At 35.9% G+C, this 26,100-nt stretch overlaps 1 protein-coding gene across 1 annotated transcript in view; it reads left to right on the top strand.

Annotated features, from left to right (window-relative positions):
• Nucleotides 1-26,100, top strand: part of Enox1 (ecto-NOX disulfide-thiol exchanger 1) — a 521,404-nt gene that overhangs the window by 244,826 nt on the left and 250,478 nt on the right. Inside the window, exon 5 of the mRNA XM_077792681.1 lies at nt 9,869-10,011. The gene's annotated coding sequence lies outside the window, so the exon portion shown is untranslated. The remainder of the gene's footprint in view (nt 1-9,868; nt 10,012-26,100) is intronic.

Raw genomic sequence — 26,100 nt, 5'->3', positions numbered from 1 at the left:
TGTGTGGTGTCATGTATTCCTGATTCTTTGTGATTCTTGTAGCTTTTCTTGATGTCTGTGCATTTGAAGAAGCAGTTTCTTTGTCTACTCTTTATAGTCTGGCTTTGGCAGGAAAAGTCCTTCTTCATTCAGCCCATCCAGTGATCTGAGATGGCTGGTTGGTGTGGCCTGTGGGTAGGCCAAATGATGAGGTCTATGGGTGGTTCTGCTTTTGGGGTCTGTGAGTTGATAGGTATTCCTGTGAGGTCTGTTTGTGTGTGGAAATACCCTTTGTTTCTCTAATAGCACCCTGCATTTTCTTGGAAATAATTATCATGAATATTACTAGTGATGACTACTGAATTGTTCTTGTTTATCCCTAATTGTGGTACATTTATGAAAACTAATAAATTAACATTTATATAATGTAATTAACTTCAGTCCAGTTTAATTCTGCCTTATCTAATTTTCAACTTTGTTCTTTTTCTTTTCCAGGATCCCATACAAGGATTAAATTTCTTTAACCTTCACTAACCTGTGACAATTGAACAGGTTTTTCTTTTACTTTTAAAGAGTACTGGTCAGGTATTTTACATCATATTCCTCAGTTTTTCCCCCTGATGCTCTGTCACAGTTAGACAAGGTTTATTAGTTCTTGGGAAGAATACCACAGAGGTTCAGTACATTTCTTATCATATCAAATGTACATATTATCAACATTATAAGTGGTGATGTAAAATTTGATGACTTGATTAGAGTAGTGTCTTATAGGTTTCTCCACAATTATATTTGTTTCAGGAAAGTCATTAAGTCTATCACATAGTCAAGGGGAGAATAAATATTTATTAACATTTATTAAACTAATAAATATTTCAAGGGGCTACTTTATGGCTGTTTAACTATCTTGGTCCTCATTGAAATTTGGCCCATTCATTAGTATTATTTTTGTATCCATCAAACCTATAGCATGATCTACTGTATTTTTTCATCATCTCTTTTCTTCATTTCTTTCACATTTTTTTGAAATTTAGAATTCTATCTATCCAGTTTTCTATTTATCCAATAATTTATTTATAGAATGTTAGACTTGTGATTTTTTTTCCCCTCTGGATTATATGATCTTTGTTATAGTTTGGATCCAGAACGTCCCCCAAAGTTTCATGTATTGAAGGCTTTGTTGCTAATACATTAAGGTGGGGCTTTGGGGAAGTGATTGGGTCATGAGGACTCTGACTTAATCAATGGATTAATCCATTCATGGGTTCATAAATGGGCTATTGAAAGGTGGTGGAAACTGTAGGTTGGGGACTAATGATACGACTCCAAGACTTACTATAAAATCAGTAATTAAGAAAATATAGGTAAATTAGACAGACAGATTAGTGCAACAAAAAGGATTGTCAAGAAAAGAGACACATGTTCATATAGTTGATTGATTTTCACACAGGCACCATAGCAATTTCATGGGATAAAAGAAGTGCTTATTTAAAAATGCAGGAAATTTCTGGAGCAATCCATTAACTGTTTTGAAACAAAATAAATGTTAGAACATACCTCATGTCATACACCAAAATTAATTCAAAGTGAATAATAGACTTTTACATAAAAGTAAATGAAGTATGAACCTTCTAGAAAAAAATTAGTAGAATGTCTTAGAAAGATGGAAACTATTTCTTAGGATACAAAAAGGTATTAGCATTATAAGAAAAAATTAGTAAATTAGACTTCACAAAAATTAAAAACTCTTATTAAAAGATATTGTTAATAGTCAAGACACAATGGGAATATAATTTGCTATACATATGATAGAGGAATTGAATCCAGATTATATGAAGAATCTTTGTAACTCAACTTAAAAATACAAAGAAAACCCTTCCCAAAATGTGCACACTAATTAAAAAGAACCTTCAGAGAAAGATATAAGGATGTTCAATAAATATTTGAAGTTGTAATAACACCTCACTAGCCATGAGCGAAATGCAAACTAAGTACCAGTTCACACCACTAGAATAGTTAAAAGTCAAAGGACTGGGGACAGGAACTGTTGATTTTTTTAAAAATTTATTTCTTTTTTATTTTTTTATTGGTTGTTCACAACATTACAAAGCTCTTGACATATCATATTTCATACATTAGATTCAAGTGGGTTATGAACTCCCAATTTTTTCCCCAAATGCAGATTGCAGAATCACGTTGGTTACACATCCACAATTTTACATAATGCCCTATTAGTAACTGTTGTATTCTGCTACCTTTCCTATGCTCTACTATCCCCCCTCCCCTTCCCTCACATCTTCTCTCTCTACCCCATCTACTGTAATTCATTTCTCTCTTGTTTATTTTCCCATTCCCCTCACAACCTCTTATATGTAATTTTGTATAGCAATGAGGGTCTCCCTTCATTTCCATGCAATTTCCCTTTTCATGAAAAGGAACTGTTGATTAGGATGTGGCAATACAGATACTCATACAGTGCTGGTGAGGCTATCACATAGTATACCCTTTGTGGAAAACTAGGGTTTCTTATAAACTTCAGTACATTTTTTAATCAAATGTACTGAGCATCTACCTTATGCCAGACACAGTACTAGAGCTGTAGACTTATTTGCAAGCATATTAACAGACCTTGAAGCCTATGTGTTAGAAATTATAATACTTATAATTCAGTGAGATAAATGTGATGGGTGTATATCATACTAGTTTTGCAATTTGTATGGTCATTGTGTTAGTCCACTGTGACTATTGTGATTGTTGACTTTGGTTGTCCATGTGACTGGATTAAGGGACACCTTGCTAATTGGTAAAGCATTAACTAACTATTGCATCCGGCACTGAGCCCATCCTCATCAGCTGAAAGGGAAACTCATGTGGTTTGGAACTTGATTAGAATAATCAGGCTGCCCCAATCTCACTCACTAGTTGTTGGACTGAGGGCCTCAATTCCTGGCTGGCCGTTGCTTAGAAACTTCTCTCCATGTTTTTTCAAAGGGGCCTCTTCATAGGATGATTGACAACACGACAGTGAATGTCAACAAACTGAGAGGGCAAGAGAGCTGTCACTTCTCACTACTTTTGTCATATTCTAATTCTGTAGAAGTCACAAGGTGCAGCCCACACTCAAAGTGGAAGCGGGGAAGAGGAGCTGCACAAGGGTGTGTAAACACTTAGTGTAGCATTGAGCCACTTGGAGGGCACTGCCTTAGGTTTCCAGGTGAAGAGGGAGAAGGGAAGTCTTTCCAAGCACAAAGAACAACCCCGTGGGCCTGGTGTGGAGACAGGGCAAGGCTGCTGGGAGGAAATGAAATTTCTTATGGCTGAGGCTACAGAGAGCTTCAAAGTTCTGTTGATTTGTAGGTGATTCCAGGAAGCATTGGGATTCAATAAAGGAAGAAATGAAGACCAGGAGTAAATCGTATTGAAGGATCTGAAGTGGGAAGTTGGGGTAGCTTTTAAATTGAAAACTACAAAGCAAAGACAAAGTAGAGATCAGGCTTCTTACTCACCCATCTATATTTAATTTTGGCTTGGCATGAAACATTTAGACAAAAAAAGGCAAGAGAGAAGATAATCAAAGCTTGCTTATGAGTCACAAGCCCTGTGTCTAACTTTGGAACCTCAACTAATAATTCCAGCATGGTTCTGTAAAGTAAGAGAGTAAGAAAAATCATTTGGATTTCAAATTTTGCTGCTGGTGTCTATAATGGTCAGGCTAGATAATGCATTGCTCATGCAGATACCTGTAGGAACCAGGCAGAATCTCCCTGAAAGATAGTAGGGAGTGGTGAAGATAGTAGGGAGGGGTGGCAGCTGGGTAGCTCAGGCCCCGTTGGTCCATTCACACAACAACCTCTTAGCTCTAGCTAGACACTGACATGAGGGAATTAGTTCCCAGTGTTCTCAGATCTTGGTTTTATAATTTTATTTACTTTTTATTTTTTGGTACCAGGAATTGAAGCCAGACGCACATAACCACTGAGACACATTCCTAGCCCTTTTTATTTTTTATTGTGAGACAGGGTCTTGCTAAGTTACTTAGGGCCTCACTAAGTTGCTGAGGCTGGCTTTTAACTTGCGATCCTGCTGCCTCAGCTGGGATTACAGGCATGTGCCATTGCTTCCAGCTCTTATTTTAAATGTTGCCGGTTCATTCAAATGTACTTAAAACTCTGCATAGAACATGCCTAATGGCTATGTGTGTTCTAGACTCATTGAGAATCACTGGAATTCCCTTATAGTTAAAATATTTGTACCCTACAATGAAAAACTAGAGAATACATGAAATATTGTTGTGGTTTGGGAAGATTCAGTTAAGGAAGTGAGGCTTCTGCTGTGTCTGCTAGGTTGGGTAGATACACTTGGAGGAAACACACCATTTATACTTAAATGTCCATCTGAATCTCCTATGGAACATTTTTTAAGCATATGATGAGACTTCTCAAAGATTCTGTTCAGTACATCAAGATGACCATGATATATGGGCCCTTAGTTGAGATGCACTGCAATATAATGAGCAGTCTAGTTCTATTTGATATAATTGTTTAGGACAGAAATGGCCTGTTTGGGGATTGAAGAGTCACACTAAAAAAAGTCATACTTAAGAATTATTTATTCATTTGTTAGCTTTTTTACTCAAATATTTATCATTGTTGTAGATTATTCCAAGGGATGTTGATTTTTTTCAGGATCAACTACAAGTTGGAAAGACTATTACAAGTTTGTGCTAGTGCATGAAATGCAGCATCACGAGTTAGAATGAATGGAAAGAAGAATTGATAGGATTACATAATTCAGTCAGAGGGATGAAGATGGATGAGGAGGGGATGATGACACTGGCTCTTCAGGTTCACTATCTTAGTCCATTTGTGATGTCATAACAGAACCATGTAGAATAACCACCGAATAACTGATGCACAATGAAATTTTATTTTCTATTTCTGGAGTCTTGGAAGTTAAAGATCAAGGCACTAGTGGGTTTAGTTGTCTGATGAGGACTGCTCTTTGCCTCCCAGATGATTCTTCTGAAGTGTAGGAATGCTGGGTCCTCATGTGGTGGAATGCAGAAGGGCTAGGCACCTGAATGCTGTGGTAAGCTTCTTTTATCAGGGCCTTGATCCCATTCATGAGGAAGGAACTCTCATGGCCTGACCACCTCCTCTAGGCCCCACCTTGTAGTACACCTCATTGACAGCACCTTCAAACCACAGCATTCTGCTTCTGACCTCCAAAATAATTCATTTCCTTCTTCCATGCAAAACACAATCTCTCCAGTCTCAATAGCTACAAATTCTCAATTTGTTCCAGCATCTACTCAAAAGTCTATAGTCCCCAGAGTCTTATCTAAATGAGACATGGGTAAGACTGAAGATGTCTTTCAAACTGAGGCCCACTGGGCTTGCACTGGGCATGGCAGTCTTGAAGTTGTCTGAAATGCCTTTGAGGTCATTCTCCCATGTTTTGATGAATAGCACCAGGCTTCCTTCTGTTCATATTAGTCTCTTATTGAAGGACCACTTGGTCACACTCTTGATTTGCTCTCTTTTTGGGGGGGATGGGGGTGTACCCAGGATTGAACACAGGGGCACTTGACCACTGAGCCTCATCCCCAGCCCTAATTATGCATGTCTTTTTTAAAGACAGGGTTTCACTGAGTGGCTTAGCACCTCCCTTTTGCTGAGGCTGGCTTTGAACTCACGATCCTCTTGCCTCAGCCTCCCAAGCCACTGGGATTACAGGTGTGTGCCATTGCACCCAGCTAGGTTTGTTCTCTTAAAGGTACTTTTTAAATTCTTCACATGACAGGCTGAGAATTTTCCAAATTTTACATTCTACTTCTCTTTTAATTACAAATTCCATCTTTAAATTGTTTCTCTCTTCTCACATTTAAGAGAAGCCATTAGCCCCCTGAATGCTTTGCTGCTTAGAGATTTCTTCCATCGAATATCCTAGTTCATTGCTCTAGAGTTCTGCCTTCCTTAGATTCCTAGGGCAGGCCTCATTTGATCAAATACTTTTTTTTTAAAGAGAGAGTGAGAGAGGAGAGAGAGGAGAGAGAGAATTTTTTTTAATATTTATTTTTTAGTTATTGGTGGACACAACATCTTTGTTGGTATGTGGTGCTGGGGATCGAACCCAGGTCGCACGCATGCCAGGTGAGCGCGCTACCGCTTGAGCCACATCCCCAGCCCTCATTTGATCAAATACTTTGCTGCTTTACAACAAGGATGGACCTTCCTACAGTTCCTCATTATCCCTTGTTCCTCATTATCATCTGAGACCTCATCAGAAGGGTCTTTACTATCCATATTTCTACTAGAATTCTCATTATGGCTACTTGGATAATTACTAAATAGGCTGAGGTTTTCCCCTCTCCTCTTCTCTTCACTAGAATTGCCCTGAATGTTTTATTCACAGTGATGATAGAGGCCTTTCTCAGTATTCACTTCAGACCTCTCCTGGTCTCTATTTATCACCAAATTCCAAAACTGCTTCCACAGTAATGTCTTTATCATATCAACACCTCACCCCTCTGTTACCCATTTTCGGTCTTCGTTCATTTGATACAGCTGTAACAAAATACCATAGAGTGGGTGATTTATGAAGAATAGAGATTTATTTTCTCACAGTTTGGGAGGCAGGGAATTCCAAGGTCAAGACATCAGCAGGCTTGGTTTTCTAGAGAGGGCTGCCCTCTGCTTACAAGATGGTTCCTTCTGAGAGGAGAAATGCTATATCTTCACAGGCAGAAGAAGAGGCTACCAGGATGCAGGTGAAGACTTTTTTATTAGCAAGGAGGGAGCCCTCATGTCCAGTCACCTCCTGAAGGCCCATCTCTTAATACTATTGCATTGGTAAGGGACACGTTTGAACCATAAACTCTCATAGAGAAGATAGCCCTGAGCTAGAAGCTAGAGGGTGGGGGAGAAGCCACTGTGTGCTTCTTGGTCTTCTGTTTAGTTCAATTATTGTAAGAGCCTGGCAAGGACAAAGTGGTGGCTCAGTACACCTTTAGAAAAAGGATATATTCAGAGGGATTAGATTTTAAATCTACAAGTGAGGGGATTCCTGCCAAGCTTCTTTTGAATTAAAGTCCAGAATATGGGAGGAATAGGAATGGCCATTAATGCGATAAGACAACATTTCTGAATGAAGGATATAGAATCAAATAGAGTCTGTTTTTGCTGCTCCTGGAGAATCACAGCAACAATCATTTTGCCACTCTATGCTTTAACAATACAGTACATCTTTCATTATACTTTCCAGAGTGAAAGGGCGTGTGGTTTCTCTCCACAGTAACAGACATGTTTTCTTGAACAATACCCAGTAAAGGTCACATTGGAGATTTAAGTCACAAGCCCTGTGATTTAAATTTGAGGCTAGGTTTAAAAATGGTATGTCTAGAGCTTGCCAAGTTCCATTAAAAGCCCTGGTGTCATTTTGGATTACCATTGAATAGAACAGGATCCTATGGGATATTGTACCTTTGTTAGTAGCAATACATAGATTTTCTCCTTTGTATTATTCCTTGGCTGTGTTGTTATGGTAAATATCTACTTTCATGCCAAATATTAGAAAATATCGTCAAAGTTCCTGAGTCTACTGTTTCTGTAGGATGCCTAATTTTCTGACTTTTGAATTATCATCAGAGGACTTCTGAAGAGCCTTATCATGTGAAAAGACTTGTCATATTTATTTAGTAATAGTTTATCTTAAATGCTGCTTTCCTCCCTGAAGCATTCTCAATTCCCTACATTGCCAGCTTCTCTGAAGCTCAGAGCAGCTCCTACCCCAGCTGATGTTGTCATGCTATTACGCAGCAGAACTACTTATATTTTCTAGCATCCACTGAGTTCCTACTGAGTTCCTACTCTGTGCCCCTTAGTGCACCAAACAGTTCATATGGATTACCTTACTTAATCTTCCAAGTATATCACACAGTGAGGAAGCTGAGGTAAGAGGGTACCATGGCCAAGGCTGTAAGTGATGAAGCAGGAGAACCCCAGCCAGCCTGGCTTCAGGCCCGTTCTTGAATTTATTAGCACAGCCTTCTTATTGTTTTTGATGTTTATAGTTTATGCTTCTACAAGGGCAGTCCGTTGCTTAGGGGGTGAGGTATACAAAGACAATCTTGTGCATTTCAGTGTTTCTACAATTTTCCAAATCGTTGAATGACTTATAAATATTCAGTGAATAATAGCTGAGTGAATACTTGAAAATTGAAGTGGGACATTCTTGCAAACAGGCATGCTGGTTTAGGAATACAACCTGAAAGTTTCATTTTGGAGAGCGATGAGGAAAAAAGAATGTTAGTATATGAGGTTTGAAGAGGAGTTTCCATTTGTTTTTTATTCCTGTCACTTAGGTTGGATTCTGTGTTCCAAACTGCCCTCCCCCAGCTCTTCTTCCTTCTTTCATGCAAAGATGATCCAGCTTTTTTAGTGTTCTTTTTTCTTTTTTGCCCCATGTAACAATCCCAGGCTTCAGTTCTGCAGAACTTGAAAATACTGTCAATCATTCCCCCTCTTTGTTTATTCATGACGTAAGCTCAAGTTGACAAAAGTAAAATTTTGAAAAGTTAATGTGTGACCTCCTGGCCCCATCATTTTCTAGCCTTTCTGAGGCTTCACAAGTGCAATGTGGAAATAGCTAAAAGTTCTAAAACTCAGACAAAAGTCCGTGGCTTTAAAAGCTGGCATTTGGAGGGAAATTTTGAATTGTTTAGTTGGTGGGTACTGACCCTGAAACACTTGTAAGAGTGGGTACTAGGACAACTGGCAGAGAGTAAGCGTGGGGCTCTCTGAGTTGGCACTGGATCTATGAGAAACATGTAGATAATTGACGAAAAATCAGAATAGAAATCCAGAGAAAGCCTGCCAAGCCTTGTTCAGTCACCCTTAGCTATTGAGATGAATGTAGCCACAGGGAGATAGTCATAATACTCAGGGACATCCAGGGAGGATGTGGGCTTGGTTCTTAACTGCATCAGAAAAACCATGACAGCTCTCTTGTACCATGACAGCGAAGGAACTGTGAGTCATGAGGAGGGGCCGGAGGAAGATGGGCAGTTTGGGCTGTCTCCTTGATGTAGCAGCACAGAGAATCAGCACCCTCACACCAGGGACTCCATTTCCAAGGAGCACCGTCTGTGGAAAAAAGGGTGCATCACTTAAAGCTGCATGTATTTCTGTAGGCTTGACCAAAGAAGACAAAATTTAACAAGTAATTAGAACAGATTAGAAAAGATAATTTCATAATTAATTTAGTAATGTTTGAATTAATTTAGTGTATTGTGGTGGCATTATGTGTCCTCTCGTCAATTCTGTTTGTGAAATATTTTTCTAAATCCAATAGGCTACAGAGTTCAGTGAGGGAAAGAGACAGGCTTCTAGGCTTTAGTGGACAGTCTACTAAGGTTTGAGCTCATAAATTTATTTGTAGGTTTTCTCATCTCTAAAATGAGCCAGTTGCAGGGCTGTTTTTGAGGTCAGAGATCCTCCATATCTGAAGCCCCTGGCACAGAGCCTCACCCTTGGTAGGTACTGGGGAATGAGCCTTGCTGCCTCTGTGCTCAGACCTGCCCACAGTTTTCCAACCCCAGCCTGCTAATTAAGGGAAAATGCAGACGTGTACTTAGTTACAAAATACTGTTGACTTTTTTTTTTTTTTTTTTTTTTTACTTTTAGCTGTCTCTGAATACAGTGTGGAAAGGCAATATCCCACCTTGCCATTTGTGAATAAAAGGTTTTGGGATACACAATTAGTAAAAATTAATAATATCATGCTGATAATTCCTGCAGGTGCTAATATAGTACTTACTTCCTCACTACCAGGGATGGAACTCCCAGTAATGGTACTTTGAACATTCCCTAATGGTGCATTTTTTTTCTTCCAGAAGTTTCTGGCATGTCAGAGTCATTCTGTCTTCCATGGGACTTCTTTCTTGAACAACTTTCATTGAAAAGACTTTTATGAATACATTGTTTCAGTAAAGCCCCGAAGAACACATTTGTCTTCTGATCTGCTGGCAGTTTTAAGGTTTGTATTATTTTTTTCCATTGTTCTTACTGAAGATATTGTTCATTTTAAGGGATACTTTTAAAATACATAGTAGTCATGTTCCATTTTAATAAGAACTCTGCAAACAGAAATGCACAAATTGTAATCCATTGATTTCATTTTGAGAAATGGATATAAATGAAAAGAAATAGGCTATACTACTTTTCATACTTATTGTATACTCTGTGGGATGCTACAAGAGTATTAGACATGAAATATACTCCACATTAATTGAAAACACATTTTAATTTTAGGTTCATAAATTTAAACTGAATAGCCAGTAAGTTTTATGTAAAGTGCCTATATCAGCTTTTAAGTACTTTGAGATAATTAATACCTTATGGAAAATTTATATTTTGAAACATCAAAAACTAAAACTGCATTTACCAATATCAATTATTATTATTGTTATTTTTACACTTTTCAAATTAAAAAATCTCAGTGCTTCCAGGAAATATTCATCTTATTTTCATGAATTATAGAATAGGGTTTGTTTAGGATTTGTGTGTGTCTATACATGTATGTATATCAAAAGTTTAAAAAATTAATGGTATTGTTGCTTACGCAAGGAAAAGCTTACTAGTGAAACAAGCCTTTCATTTGGAAGTCTATGTTAGCCATTGAGATAAAACACTTCTATTTTGAAGACAGTTTCTGACAAAGACTAAATTCAGTTCATGCATCTTTCATAGCCAAAGAAAGAAACAGGGTATAGGGTGAGGTCTGGTGCTTGAGTGAATGGGAACTAAATGTAGGGCAAATGAGAAGGATCATAGTACTTTCTAGCACTATGACACGTCTCTTCCCAAAGGCATTGATTTCATTTGGTGGGACTTTTATTCTGTTCAAGGTGACAAATGTTTTCCCCCAATAGAACTTTACTGTTTTACTATTTTATTTCTTTTATTTCTACTGAGAAATCAAAGCTGATTTTACTGCAACACTGAGCTATATTCCAGTTTTCCCAGTGCACCCTCACTGTTGGGCTTCATGATTAGCTCACACTGAAGAGGGAGGAGGCTGGTATTTATTGAGGGAGCTGGCGGATGGGAAATTGTGCCCCTATCTTCCACCCTCCAGTCTGTCAGTGTGGTAGGATGTACAGTCTGTTGGAACCTAATGACTGTATCCATGGAAACAGAAGCACTGGAAAGGAATTGAGAAGTTACCCAAATGTTCCTGCCTAGTCTACAAGCAAGATTCTGCTTAAACTATCTGAAACCTAGAAGAGCCTATTTGTTTTTAAATTTTTATACCCAGGGATCTAGTTTTCTTTTCTTTTAAATTGTGGTAAACACACACATACAACATGAAATCTGCCCTCTTAACAAAATTTTAAGTGCATTTTAAATTATATGCATGTTGTAATAAAGTAAATCCTTATTACTTTTTTAATGTTGCTCCACTGAAACTTTATACCTGTTGAACACCATATCTCCTAACTCCATTCCTGGGCAACTGCTTTTATACTTTCTTCTTGTGTAAGTTTTATCACTTTAGATACTTATATGAGTGGAATCATACAGTTTGTCCTTTTGTAACTAGATTGTATCACTATCACTTAGCCTAATGACCTCAGTTCATCCATGTTGTCACATACGCAAGATTTTCTTTCTAAGTCTGAATAATATTCCTTTCTAGGTATATGTCACATTCTCTTTATTTTTCTGTTGATAGACATTTAGATTGTGCACAGGGGTGAAATTGACTATGGCAAATATGCCTTAATGAATATGGTATGCAAGTATTTCTACAAGGTCTTTTAAAATTTTTTTGGATATTTACCCAGTGGGATTGCTGTATCATCCATCAATTCTATTTTAAGTTTTTGGAAGAATCTCCATACTGTTGTCTGCAATGCTGCACTATATTGTATTCACACCAACAGTGTACAAGGGTTTCATTTTCTCTGGTTCTTGTTATTTTGATAATAGTCATCCTGACAGGCTCATTTTAGTTTTGATACGCATTTCTCTAATGATTTTGATGCTGAACATCATTTTATATATCTGTTGAACATTTGGATGTGTTCTTGGGAGAAATGTCTATCAAGTTCCTTGTTCAACTTTTAATTACATTATTTGTGTAATTATTGTAGCAGTTCCTTTGATTTTTTTAGGTATTAACCCCACATCACATATATTGTTAGCAAGTATTTTCTTCCATTTTGTAAGTTGTCTTTCACTCTGTTGATTATTTTCTTTGCTGCACAAAAGCTTTTTAGCTTTTTTTTTTTAATTTGTACCAGGTATTGAACCCAGGGCCACTTAACCACTGGGCCAAATCTTCAGCAAATTTTCATATTTTGTTTAGAGACAGGGTCTTGCTAAGTTGATGAGCCTGGCTTTGAACTAGCGATTCTCCTACCTCAGTCTCCTGAGCTGCTGGGATAACAGGTATACACCACTGTACCCAGCTAAAAGCTTTTTAGTTTGATGTAATCCCAGTTCTCTATTTTGCTTTAGACACCTACATTTTTAGTGTCATATCTAAGAAATCATAGCCATAAACAATGCTACAGAATTTTTTTTCATGTTTTCCACTAGTAGTTTTGTTGTCTTGGGTCTTATGTGTAATTCTATGATTAATTTTGGGTTGGTTTTCATGGATAATGTAAGATAATAGCTCATTTCGTTCCTTTGCCTATGGATTACCAGTTTTCCCAGCATAATATGTTGAAGAGACTGTGCTTACCTTACTGTGTGGTCTTGGTACCCTTGCCAAAATGATTTGATTGAATATGCATGGGTTGATTTCTGGACTCTCTGTTCTATGCTGTTGATCTATATGGATGCCTCTAGGTTAGTACTATATCATCTTGATTACTATAGCTTTGTAATATATTTTAAAGACAGGAAGTATGAGGTTTCCAATATAGTTATTTTTTTCTCAATTTTAGAATTGTTTTTGTTTCTCTGTTTCTGTGAAAAATGCCATTGGGGGTTTGGTAAAGATTGCATTGAATCTGTGCATCACATTGGTTAATATGGACATTTTAGCCATCTTAGCAATGTTAAGTCTTTCAATCCATGAACGTGAAAGGTCTTTTCATTTATCTGTGTATTCTTTGGTTTTATTGTTGTTGTTAGCAATTTTTATAGTTTTTAATATATAAATATTTTACCATTTTTGGTTAAGTTTATTCTGAACTATTTTCTTTTACATTATGGTGGATGGACTTGTTTTCTTAATACCCTTTTTAGACTGATCGTTGTTAGTATATTGAAATACAACTAAATTTTCATCTGAAAATTTGCTGAATTTATTCTAACAGTTATCTTTATTATTATTACATGGAATCTCTAGATATATCTGCATATGAGATTTAATCATTAGGAAAAAGAAATTATTTTACTACTTCCTATCCAATTTTTATGTTTTCATTTCTTTTTTTTTTTTTTTTTGCCTAATTTTTCTGACAAAGACTTCCAATAATATGTTGAGAAGAAGTTGTAAGAGTGACAATCTTGCCTTGTTTTTGATCTTAGAAGGAAATATTTAGATTTTCACCATTTAGTATGGTATCTGCTCTGAGTTTCTTATATATTACTTTTACTATGTTGAGATAATCTCCTCCTGTATCTAATTTGCTGATTTTTTTTTAATCATGAAAGAGTGCTAAAATTTTGTCAAGTACTTTTCTGCAGATGTTGAAATGCCCTTGTGATTTTAAGTTTTTTCTTTTTGGTTCATATGGTGTGTTTTATTGAATGGTTTTTGTGTCTTGAACCATCCTTGCATTCTGGGGATAACTCCCACTTGCTCTTGGCATATGATGCTGTTATTGTGTCATTGAATATGTCCACTAGCATCCTTTGGTCAGCTAACATCCTTGAGGATTTTTGTAGTTGAATTCATCAGAACTACTTGCCTGATTTTTCTTTACCTGTTTGTTTATGTCTGGCTTGGACCTCTGGTTATACTGGCCTCATATAAGTTTGGAAGTGTTAAATCTTCTTCAATTTTTTGAAAAGTTAATTCTTCTCTAAGTGTTTGGTAGAATTTTCCAGTAAAACTAAATCTGATCTAAAGCCTTTCTTCATTGGTAGGTTTTTGATTATGAATTCAGTCTCTTTTCTAGTTATAGGTCTGTTCAGGCTTTCTATTTCTAGATTTGATCTTGTTAGGTTATATATTTATATTTTATTTATGTTATGCAATTTTTGGGGTATTTTACTCTTCATTGTGGTGTCTTTTGATTCTTTTTATGTCTGTGTTGTCAGTTGTAATGTCTTCTTTCATTTTTTTATTTTATTTATTTGGTGATACTGGTAATTGAATGCACGGTCACTGTACTACTGAGCTACATCCTTAGCTCTTTTTAATTTTTATTTTGAGACAAGGTCACTATGTTGTCCAGTTTGGCCTCAAACTCAGGAAGCTCCTGCCACAGTCTCCCAAGTAGGTGGGATTACAGGTGTGTGCTGCCACGCCTGGCTATTTCCTGATCTGTTATTGTGTTAATTTATTTTTTCTTCTATAGACAAAAATTTTTATCAGAGTTCCTCCATATCATCAGCATTTCAATTTTCAAATTGTCATTTTTCCTCTTTGGTAGAGACAAGTCCATTTAAAAACAAACAAGCAAACAAACAAAAAACCTTTTCCTATAAAATCATATAATTTAGAATTTTACTGACCTTTGTAGTTCTTTTCTAATTCTCTTACATTCCTTACATTTCACTTAACTTTAAGATATCAGATGGGTTGAAGGAATATTAAAAATTATCTATTAGTGTTTCTCAATTGAGGCCAAATGCTCATCTCAAGTAGGACAGTTCTTTGTAATACAAGACTGAATCATGCAGTCTGAAATTTTTTTTTATTGGTTGTTCAAAACATTACAAATCTCTTGACATATCGTATTTCATACATTAGATTCAAGTGGGTTATGAACTCCCATTTTTACCCCAAATACAGATTGCAGAATCACATGGGTTACACACCCACATTTTTACATGATGCCATATTAGTGACTGTTGTATTCTGCTACCTTTCCTATCCTCTATTATCCCCCCTCCCCTCTCCTCCCATCTTCTCTCTCTACCCCATCTACTGTAATTCATTTCTCTCCTTGTTTTTTTTCCATTCCCCTCGAAACCTCTTATATGTAATTTTGTATAACAATGAGGGTCTCCCTTCATTTCCATGCAATTTCCCTTTTCTCTCCCTTTCCCTCCCACCTCATGTCTCTGTTTAATGTTAATCTTTTCCTCCTGCTCTTCCTCCCTGCTCTGTTCTTAGTTGCTCTCATTATATCAAAGAAGACATTTGGTATTTGTTTTTTAGGGCTTGGCTAGCTTCACTTAGCATAATCTGCTCTAATGCCATCCATTTCCCTGCAAATTCCATGATTTTGTCATTTTTTAGTGCTGTGTAATACTCCATGGTGTATAAATGCCACATTTTTTTTTTTTATCCATTCATCTATTGAAGGGCATCTGGGTTGGTTCCACAATCTAGCAATTGTGAATTGTGCTGCTATGAACATGGATGTGGCAGTATCCCTGTAGTACGCTCTTTTAAGGTCTTCAGGGAATAGTACGAGAAGGGCAATAGCTGGGTCAAATGGTGGCGCTCCATCCCCAGCTTTCCCAGGAATCTCCATACTGCTTTCCAAATTGGCCACACCAATTTGTAGTCCCACCAGCAATGTACAAGAGTATAAGATTGGCAGCCATTATGAAGTCAAACAACAACAAGTGCTGACCAGGATGTGGGGAAAAGGGTACTCTTGTGCAGTACCCTGGGCCTCAGGAGAAATGCTGGGACTGATAGCAGGTCAGTTACTAAGAGCAAGAGGGGGATGTAGAAAATATGAAATCTGAGAGAAGACCAAGAAAAGGAGAAGTAATGAAGTGTTTTTTTCACTCTCTTTCCACCACATGTCCTAGTTTTGACAGTCTACTCCAGGGCATAACCCTTCTCAGACATTCAAAGATGCTGATGTGAGAAGGCCAAGGGATTCTGGATTCCAGCTCAGCCCCCCTTCCCTCCCTTCAGGCCCAACACCTGCTGCCTCAGCCACCTGCCGTCCCCACTCACCTGTCTGTCTTCTTCCTCAATTATTTGTTACCCCCTTTCATTCCTCATGCTGGCATAGTGTGGCCAAATGACAACTTCTGTCCCTCCTGATTCTTCCAAGAGATCAAATAAAGTTATCAATTAAAAGGAGAGGACTAAGAAACAATTGATCATTGGGAAATTTCTCCCTCTGAAGCTTTGTTAAAGTTCTGATCACATTAGACTGTTATCATAATATGGGAACAGCCTCTCCAAGGAAAAACTAATTCTCATTCACTGCTGTTTTCTTTGGGTTTAATGTAAGAAATCATTGAATTCCCTAGTCCAGAGGTTACTAAATAAGAATTCATGACTCAAGTATACAGATCTAAATAGGGGCACATCATTTTTATGGTAGGATAACACTTAGTTTCTGCCTTCGCTTCCAGGAATAAAAGGCAAGTTCAGGGATGAAAATGAAAACTGGACAGAAGAGGCATATTCTTTACTTTCTAATAAAATGGGGAGTCCTCCCTGATGACATTTAACATGTCTAAAAGGCTATATTTGTTGTAAAAAGAAAAAGGACTTCTATTATTTTGTGTTATTTAATTATTTAAAGCTCCGTGACTAAGTTCCTGACTCAGGTTGTTAAAACAGTGGTTTTCCTATCCTGTCTTCTTTTATGCCTACGATTCCAAGTTATATTTGGCCTCTCAGAGTTTCTCATTTCCTGAGATGCACTACTAGCTCTATAAACATGGAAGAATAAATATTAGCTTTATGAGAACACATTCTTCTACTAGTTGAAAAATAGCATATAATAAAAAATACAGGGATGTAATATTGAAAATTATAGATCAATATGCCATCTTATCGTGGGTGTATATCTAATCCTCATGAAGGAAGTCTGCTTTTTCAGAAAAATGCATGCTGTGTAATACCACTTGTGTCCATGATATATTTTCATCCCTCATGCTTAACAATATATCGCAAGTGACTCTTGCCACACTGTGAAATGTTGCAGGCTTATTTTCTATCATGACATTTTTTTAATGCTCTTTGGATTCTCACTATTAATTCCTGGAATTAAATATGATCCAAAGTTAATAAAATGTTTGTAGGTCCCTTTCCTGCTGGAGCCCATAGTCCAACATGAATGAACTCCTTGGGAATTACATTAGAAAAGGTTATTGCGATTTTGAAAGAAAAGGGAATCTTTGCAGGGGACGTTAAAGTCAGTTGTCAGTCTTGCAAAGCTAATCAATGCCTAAAAGTGTGCAAATTGTTATTCCAAAATCCAGACTCTGTACATATGCACAAGCAATGAAACTGTGTCATCCATTAACTGTGGCCCTTAAGCCTCATAGTCATGCCCTGAAAGGAAATAAAGGAGGAACTCACATGAATAGTGTATGAAGTGAAACACTCTTCCACAGTGAGAGAATGCAATACAAGTATGTTCACCTAGTACACTTCATTTAGAAATGACCATCCATTTGCCACTGACTTCTCATCTCAAGGACAGCTTTTCTTTACTTCAACTCTTCATTGTTCCTCTTTCTGAATATAGAGAATAATCAGCCTTGTACATTCCTGGCTCAGAAATAAGAAAATTAGACTTATAGGACTAGTTCCTTCTAATTGTCTGAATTTCTACAGATTTTTTCTTTTACACACAATTTTTAAAAAGTATTCATTTTTATTATGAAGTAGTATAAGACTACAGAGAAGAATAAAGCCTATGTGTCTACCCCCATATCTTAAAATGTTGGCACTACTGTATTTCCAGCAGATTCCCTGTTTTTTACATATAAAAAGTAAAATCACTATTCTTTCCACTCTTCTCTTCCCAAAGGTAATATCACCACAATAAGATTGTTGTATATCATTCCTGTTTTAGTCAGTGTTTGTTTCCTGCTGTGATCAAATGATTTGACAAGAACAATTAGAGAAATAAAAGTTTATTGGGGGGCTTACGGTTTCAGAGGTCTCAGTCCATAGATAGCTGACTCCATTGCTCTGGGCCTGAAATAAGGCAGAACATCATGGAAGAAGGGTATGGTAGAGGAAAGCAGCTCAGGACCTGGAAATAGGAAGGAGAGAGAGAGAGAGAGAGAGAGTTTCCTCTCACCAAGGACAAAATAGAAACCCCAAAGGCATGCTCTCAGTGACCCACCTCTTTCAGCCACACCCTTCCTACATAGAGTTCTCATCTACTTAATCTCTATTAGGCAATTAATGCACTGATTAGATTAAAAATTCTCATAACCCCATCGTTTCACTCTGAACGGTTTATCGCACATGAGCTTTTGTGAGGCACCTCATAATAAGTCATAACAATTCAGTATTATATGTGTATGTATATATGTGTGTATATATATATATACATATATAACTGATGAATTGATGTGTCTGTGTCCATACATATACACACACATGCACTGTTTAATTAGCTATATCATCTCTGTGTCCAAAAATCCTGACAGGAGCATCCTAAAGGAGGAAAAGTTTATTTTGACTTATGGTTTCAGTAGTTCAGTCCATAGTCAACCAACTCACAGCCCTGGGTCCCAGGGGAGACAGGACATCATGATGGAAGGGCACAGTAGAGGAAAGCAGCTCAGAATATGGCCATGATGAAGCAGAGAGGGAGAGAGAGAGCTCTGCTCACAGGGATAAAACACAAACCCCAAAGGCACACCCCTAGTGAACTGTCTCCCTAGTCACGCCCTACCTGCCTATTGTTACTTTTCAGTCATCCATACCAGTGGATTAATCCACTGATTAGATTATAGCTCTCATAATCTAATAATTTCACCATCTCACACATAAGCTTTTGGGGTACACCTAATCTCTAAGCCATAACATAATATTTTTTAAGTTACATAAATGGCAGCACACTGAATCTATTTATACCCTCTGTGACTTGTTTTTTTAAATAACACTATTGTTTTTAGAATTATTTCTGTTAATATATGAATATCCATTTCTTTCAAAACAGTTTATTGTTCAATAGTTTTTCACAAATGAATTCCTCTATGGCCACCCTCTAAAAAGAGAGTATTTACCAGTCTTTTGCTTGTTCTGGATAATTACCTGTCTGCACCCATCTCATTTTTGCAGTAGATGTACGATTTTGCTATATGGCACTTCTGTTTTCTAGCTACATAGAATAGGCACCTGGGAAATACCCTTCTTTATTTTCTGCCACAAAACCTTTTATTTCCTTCTGGTTGACAAAAGTTTCTGCTTTGTTTCTTTGTTACTGTAAGATGTATCTTTTCTTTTCTATTGATTTTTTATGAGTAGTTTCTAATGTGGCTTTACCAGTTCCATCTCAATCAAGTATAATTGTGTCTGAAGAGTGAACAGTGACAAAGAAAACAGAGCAAAGACAAATGAGAGAGAGTAAAAGAAGAAAAAGGGGTTATTTCCAGCCTTGTGCTTCTGAAGCTCAGCTGGTGGACGGGAGTGACACTTTTTGAAGTATATTTGTAGATTCTTCTACACCTCTTGTCTCAGAGGTCAGCTTGTTTTTAGAGGCAGTTTCTCTTCCCTTAGATCAAGAGAAAATTTCCTTTCATCTCTTTGTTTCATAATGATATTAGAAAATGTACATCATTCTTAAAAAGTTTGGTACCTTGTTAAAGATTTCAGATATATCTTCTGTAAAAAAATTTTAGTGTCTTGTACTGTCACAAAACGGGAACTCTCAAAAATTCTCAAATATATATATATTTATTATTAAATTTTTTATTTATTATTTTTTACTTTTTATTATTTATTATAATATATATATATATATATATTGTAGCTTTTGATAGATTTTTACAGTTGTTTTATGGAGCATTTTGCCTAGCATGTGACAAATGATAAAATGAGTAGGCAAAATAATAAAATTAATAGATGTTACAGTAATAAATGTTTGTAGATGCTACATGGTCATTTGGCTTGGAGGTGTTTTAGAATTCTTATTAATCATGTTTTATCTATTGGAACACAAAACTTGAACACTTAGACCACCTGTGATTGAAAACTGAGATCGGAAAACAATTGGAAGGCTAGAGTTAACTGAGAACATAAATTCCCAAGAGATTGAATTTAAAGCATATTTAGGGTTTACAGCTTATTTAAGATTTTTTAAAGTGTTCTCTACATTAAAATTTTAAAAGCTGTATTTCTTAAATTTTAGACTGCTTTCAAAATGTGTTGTTTTGACACTCTAAGAAATTAAAACATTTTTTGCCAGTTATATTTTTTTGTATACACTTGTGGGCTGAGCCAGTTGCCACCATTGAAACACACACACACACACACACACACACACACACACACACATACACACACACCTTACAAAATTCAAGTGTAAAAGCAATTATTGCAATTATTTCTAGAATGAATCCAGTCTTTCCTGGGTCCAATTATCGCTTTTTTCCCAATTATTTATTCTCTTGAAATATTGAAAAATTTTAGACTATAAATGATCTTACCACTATCCAAATGTTGTTTTTTACATAAAAAGATTAATTAATAAGTATTGAGAACTTCCATAGCAATGACCTGGGTTTTTTAAAATCAAATTTGTAGGGCTTCCCCCCTCAATCCTTATTTTTGTTATATTTGATGGAATTCTTCTAAGCTTTGTGCCAAGTTTAGTTTGCAGTAGACTTTTGTAACTCAGTATAAGTCCTCAGAAAATAGGGTTTCTGTCAGAAATTCTGACACACATTCCCTGTCGCTGCTCTGCTGGCTGTCACCATGCTGCTTTGGCATGTGTGGCTGAGTGGAATCAGCAGGGGAATGCTTTTTGGTTTTAGCTCCCCATATGTTTTTAAGTAGAATTTGTTCTAGGCTAGTACTATATTCCCAGTATGAGATCATTAGTGCTGTTTTCTTAACAGTAAATTTATGATACTTATCAGTATCCATCATAATGATAGATTTGCTGATGGCCCTGGGTTCTTATTTGATATGTTTACTAATACATGATAAATGTAGTAGCTTATTCTAATAAATTCTAAGCTCTGTTTCTGGTTCATTTTACTTTAGAAAACCAAATGCTTGTGCTGTCCATCTTTCTGCCTCTCAGTTGTTACATTGGACTCTGGTCAAACTACCACCAGACTCTGCCTTCCTCTCCTTTCCTAGGGAAGCCCATTCTGTCCTCTTGGTTCTGAAATACAGCTGCCAGGTTTTGATGCCAGCCACGGTCAAGGCACAGAGAAATGAGAGATGTCTAGTATTAGGCCTGCTGTTATTTTTTTTACATATTTTTCCTTTTTGTATTTCAGGGACCACATAAATTTTTAAAGTAATAATTAAACTACTGAAATAGCTTAGAAAGTCATATTGTTGGATTATAAATTTTTCAAATAAAATTTGAGAAAATAACCCATTAAAATTTGAAATGGAATGGAGAATAGCGGAAAAGTGTGGGTCTTAATTCAGGGAAGAATACCAGCAACTTCATTTAGAATAAATTGAAGCATGAATTTGGATTCTTTTATACAGAAAGAGCTATGCCAAATTTAAAGATAATGCATTAGGCTCAAAATTGTTGAGAAGGCAAAATTATATGATCAGGTCTAGGCAGAAAACAAAACTGGTAAGTATTAGGAACTTAGGAAAATCTTCAATTTCAAGTGTGCTCTTAATACTTGAGACATAGACATAAATAATTAATGACAAAGTCTCAAGGATGCTTGTGTAAGAGCCAGAATTACTAAAGGGAAGCCTCCCTAATTTGGATGAATGAGGGTGAGCATACTTGTTGGAATTAGATGATGTTTCATTTCTCGGGCAGTTGTACTGCCTGAACTACATACAGTAATGTAGGCTCAGGGCTGATGGAAACTACCATGATAACAACAAACACCCTCCCTGTCCTGCTTCATGATCCCTAATTGCCCCCATAGAGTTTTACTCTAAGGAGATCCACACTAGGAAGAACTACAAAAGTTTGTCCTTTTACAAGTCTAAGCAAATTGTATTCATTTAGAAAACAGTGAATTCACCTGAAGGTAAACTTAATTTGAGCATAGGTCTCCTAAAATACTACCTTGACAAATCCATTACTATTTAAATTGAAAAGATGTTTTAAGAGTACAGGTATATTGGCATTGTAACACTGGAAGATGACTTCTAAGTGACTGTTTTCATTACATGCAGCATTTTATTTCTTCCTAACAGCAAGGTTTCACTCAAGGGGAAGAATAATAAGACATTAATGTGCAGGGCATCTGGTTCACCTGCTTGTGTTTCCACTCAGAGGTGACAGAGTGCAGACACACCAGCACCCCTAGTCTGGGGGAGATAAGGGGAGGGAGTAATTGCCAGCCAGCTTTCTCTTCCCTAGTATCCCAGGATTTGGCATGCAGCCAGCATTTCTTTAATTTTATCTTTAGCTTTTATTGTGAGCACAAAGTTAGTTTGTATGGCTGGAGGTAAGAGAGGAAGTTCCTTTTTATAAAAGTCATAGGGAATACATATTTTCACAAAACAACATTTTTTCTAGATCTCCCCAAATATGACACTTAAATGCATAATAAGTGAAAATTTGCCAAGTAAACATTCTGAGACTATTTCCATTCATTTGAAAATTTTCACATGCAATACCACTGTTTACTGAACAATGTCATCACTGTTAGAAATGACACCCTAAATTTCAGCAGAGAGTGGTATTACCCACCCCCATCCAAATTGAAAGATGAGCTTAGGGAACAGAATGTACTTTTTAATTTGGAATAATTTTATTTATTGTTTAAAAATTCTGGGCAAAATCCATTAATCATAGTTTCTTACAATTCACGTGTGTGTGTGCATGTATGTATGTGTGTGTGAGAGAGAGAAGCAACTCAAAGGACTGCAGTCATAGGACGAAGCAATTAATTTTCAGGATTCTCGATTCTAGAGCTTAATTTTTTCATCAGAAATAACTGAAAGTAATAGATTTCATGTTAAGAAGTTCTACATACATTAAAAAATATCTATTTATAAAAATGGTAACACATTCCATATATAATATAATTCACAAAATCTTATTTTCACTTATATTCATTAGCAAAGTGAGACATTAATCCATCCACAAAAGAAATTCTGCTCTTTTTTTCCCTGAGAATTTCTATCATTTGTGAAAATATTCTGTTGCTTAATCTACTGACTGAAAATGCTAAAATTATATTTTTGAAATAAATATTGCAGTAGGAGGTGGCAGGATGTAAATAGTATTAAGCTTTCATTATACTGTACTTGGAACATTTTTTCCCCCTAAAATTTCCTTAATGTCACTTTGCTGAGGTCCTGGGAGACATGTAGAGAACTTGGCTCATAGTAGGCTATGATTTAAATGATTGTTGAACAAATAAATAAGAAGATAAATTAAAGGTGGTCTACAAAGGTGAATGTCCCCAAACCCCCTAACTTCAATGGGCAAAGTACCAGATCGGAAGGGTGTTAGAGACATAACGCTCCACATTCTCCTTTCATGTGTTGTCTCCAAGGCCCCACTCTATTTATTGCTGCGGCATCTGGCAAGCTTTCTTTTCTGGGCCCTGCATGCTTCATGCCGTGTGTTAGCATTTTCCTGGAATGAAAGTCAAGGAAATACCGTTTCTAAAAATATGCTTTATGAGTTTTTAAAAATGTAATATTTCCCTTCTACTAGTTCATTCACTTAGAGACCTTAATAAATGGCATTCAAATGTAGAAAAAAAATTTGATTTTATAACAGGACTATTTTTTATTTTAACAAAATATGTAAACATTGCTTTGTTTTTGTGGGTTTACAGCCACAGGCACTCACTCTGTTTACTAAAATAGTAGCTAAAACATCTACTTAATTCTTATTTATACCAGGAACTTCTCTTTACACATATGAACAAGTATAATTCTTTAATGATTCTGGAGATTAGACATTATTTATTATTTTATTTTATAAATGAGGAAATTTAGTCTCTTTAAAAAACATGGCTAGGAATTTATGAAGCTGCCACAGCTTTCACCTTTTTTTCTTTAAATTTTTTTCCCTTTTTTAAAAAAAATAATAAAATGCTCAGATTTTAAGGACTTTTTTCTTTTCCATACTATATGAAGAAAATGTTTAACCATGCAGAAAAATTGAATCACAAATCTACAGTGAACACTTTTATTTACCATGATGCATATTTCTTTTTTTTACTTAATAATACATCTTTCTGTCCATCCATGAATTCATCTTATTTTTGGACACATTTTAAAGTAAGTTGTAAATATTATTACATTTCCTCCTAAATTCTTAGGCATATGTATCATATTAGCATTCAATATTTTATGTATGATTCTTTTTTTCTTTTGAGGTAAAATTTACATATGATACAATATACAGTTCTTACATGTGAATTATCTGGAGTCTGATAAATGTGTACACCTGTGCCACCCATATCTATAGCGCTCTGGAAAGTTGCCTCATGAACTTTTATGGAAGGGTCCCAGTAAATCCCTACCCCCCACCCCCAGAGTAAATCGGTTCTTGGTCTAGAACTTCATATAAATGGAATCACATGTTACAAGATCTTTTGTGTCAGTCTTTCACAAAGCAAAATGGTTTTATGGGCTAATTGCTTCTTAAGTTATTTTTAGCTCTTTTCTATTTGTTGCTGAGTAATTTTCCATTTTATTACAGTTTGTTTATTATCCATTCTTCTAATGATAGACATGAATTGTCTCCATGCTTTGACTAGCAAAAATGAACTGTGAACATTGTTGCACAAGTCTTTTTGTGAACATAGGCTTTTGTTTGTTAGGTCAACATCTAAAAGTAGAATTGTGATCCTAGATAGGTATATAAGTTTTACAAGCAATTGTCAAAAATTTCCCGGTGTAATTGTTCACATTCCCACCAACAATTTATGATAGTTTTATTTGCTCCACGTTCTCAACAGCATTTGGTATGGTCGGTCCTTTTCTTTTTAACCATTCTGGTGGGTTTGTAATGATGTTTTATCATGATTTAAAATTCATTTCCCTTGAACAAGGTGTTCCCTTGAACAATTATTTTCATGTTCTTATTGTCATTCATATGTCTTCCTTCATAAAATGCCTATTAAAATCATTTTCTCATTTATATATTTGGTTATTCATATTTTTATTGCTAAAGTATAGGAGTTCTTTACATATATCACCAGTGTTTTATCAGATATGTTTTTCAAGCATATGTGGTCTATTATTCTCTGATAAGCATAAGTTTTAAATTTTGAGATCTAATTTATCAGGGTTTTTTTTCCAAGATTTTGTCCTCTGTGTTGTCCAAAAATAAAGTAACTACTGCTAAGTAAAAAAAAAAAAAAAAAAAAAAAAAAGAAAGAAAAAGTTCTCTTGCTTAAGCTTTATAGTTTTAGCTTTTATGTTTAGATTTATGATCCATATTGAATTAATTTTTATTTATCATGTGAGGTCAGAGTAGGGTTAATTATTTTTTTTGTATGGGCTTTTAATTTTTCCAGCACTATTTGTTGAAGAGACTTTCCTTTCCCTGAAATGCCTCATAGCTATTCTCAAAAAAGAAAGGACTACATAAATGTGCATCTATTTCTGGGCTCTACTCTGCTCCATTGATTCTCCAGCTCTTCATGTCAGTATTATGCTGTAAGATTACTGTAGCTTTATAGTAAGTCTTCAAGTCAGATGGTTTAGCTCTCCATCTTAGTTATTCTTTACAAAATTAGTTTAGATATTCTAGTTCCCATGAAACTTATTTACATTTTATAATTAGCTTTTCCATTTCTAAAAAAATCAGCTGGGTGTGATTATAACTGGGAATATATTGATAGTCGGGCTCAGTTTAGGGAGGATCTGTATCTTAATATTGAGCTCCAATCCATATGCATAAACTCTCTCTCTACTGCTATGAGACTTCTTTAATATAGCTCAGTAATATTTTGAAGCTTATAGTATAAAAATCTTACATAACTATTATTGGATTTTGTTTTTTTAAAAATATTGTACATAAAATTTAAAATTTAAATTTTCCAGTGGTTCTAATTTTTATTACATTTCTTAGCTCTTTTGGTGAGAAGGTCTGAGAGC

The sequence above is a fragment of the Urocitellus parryii genome, chromosome 2, assembly GCF_045843805.1.
Source record: "Urocitellus parryii isolate mUroPar1 chromosome 2, mUroPar1.hap1, whole genome shotgun sequence".
NCBI lineage: Eukaryota > Metazoa > Chordata > Mammalia > Rodentia > Sciuridae > Urocitellus > Urocitellus parryii.
This window is presented reverse-complemented; position numbering and strand designations above follow the sequence as displayed.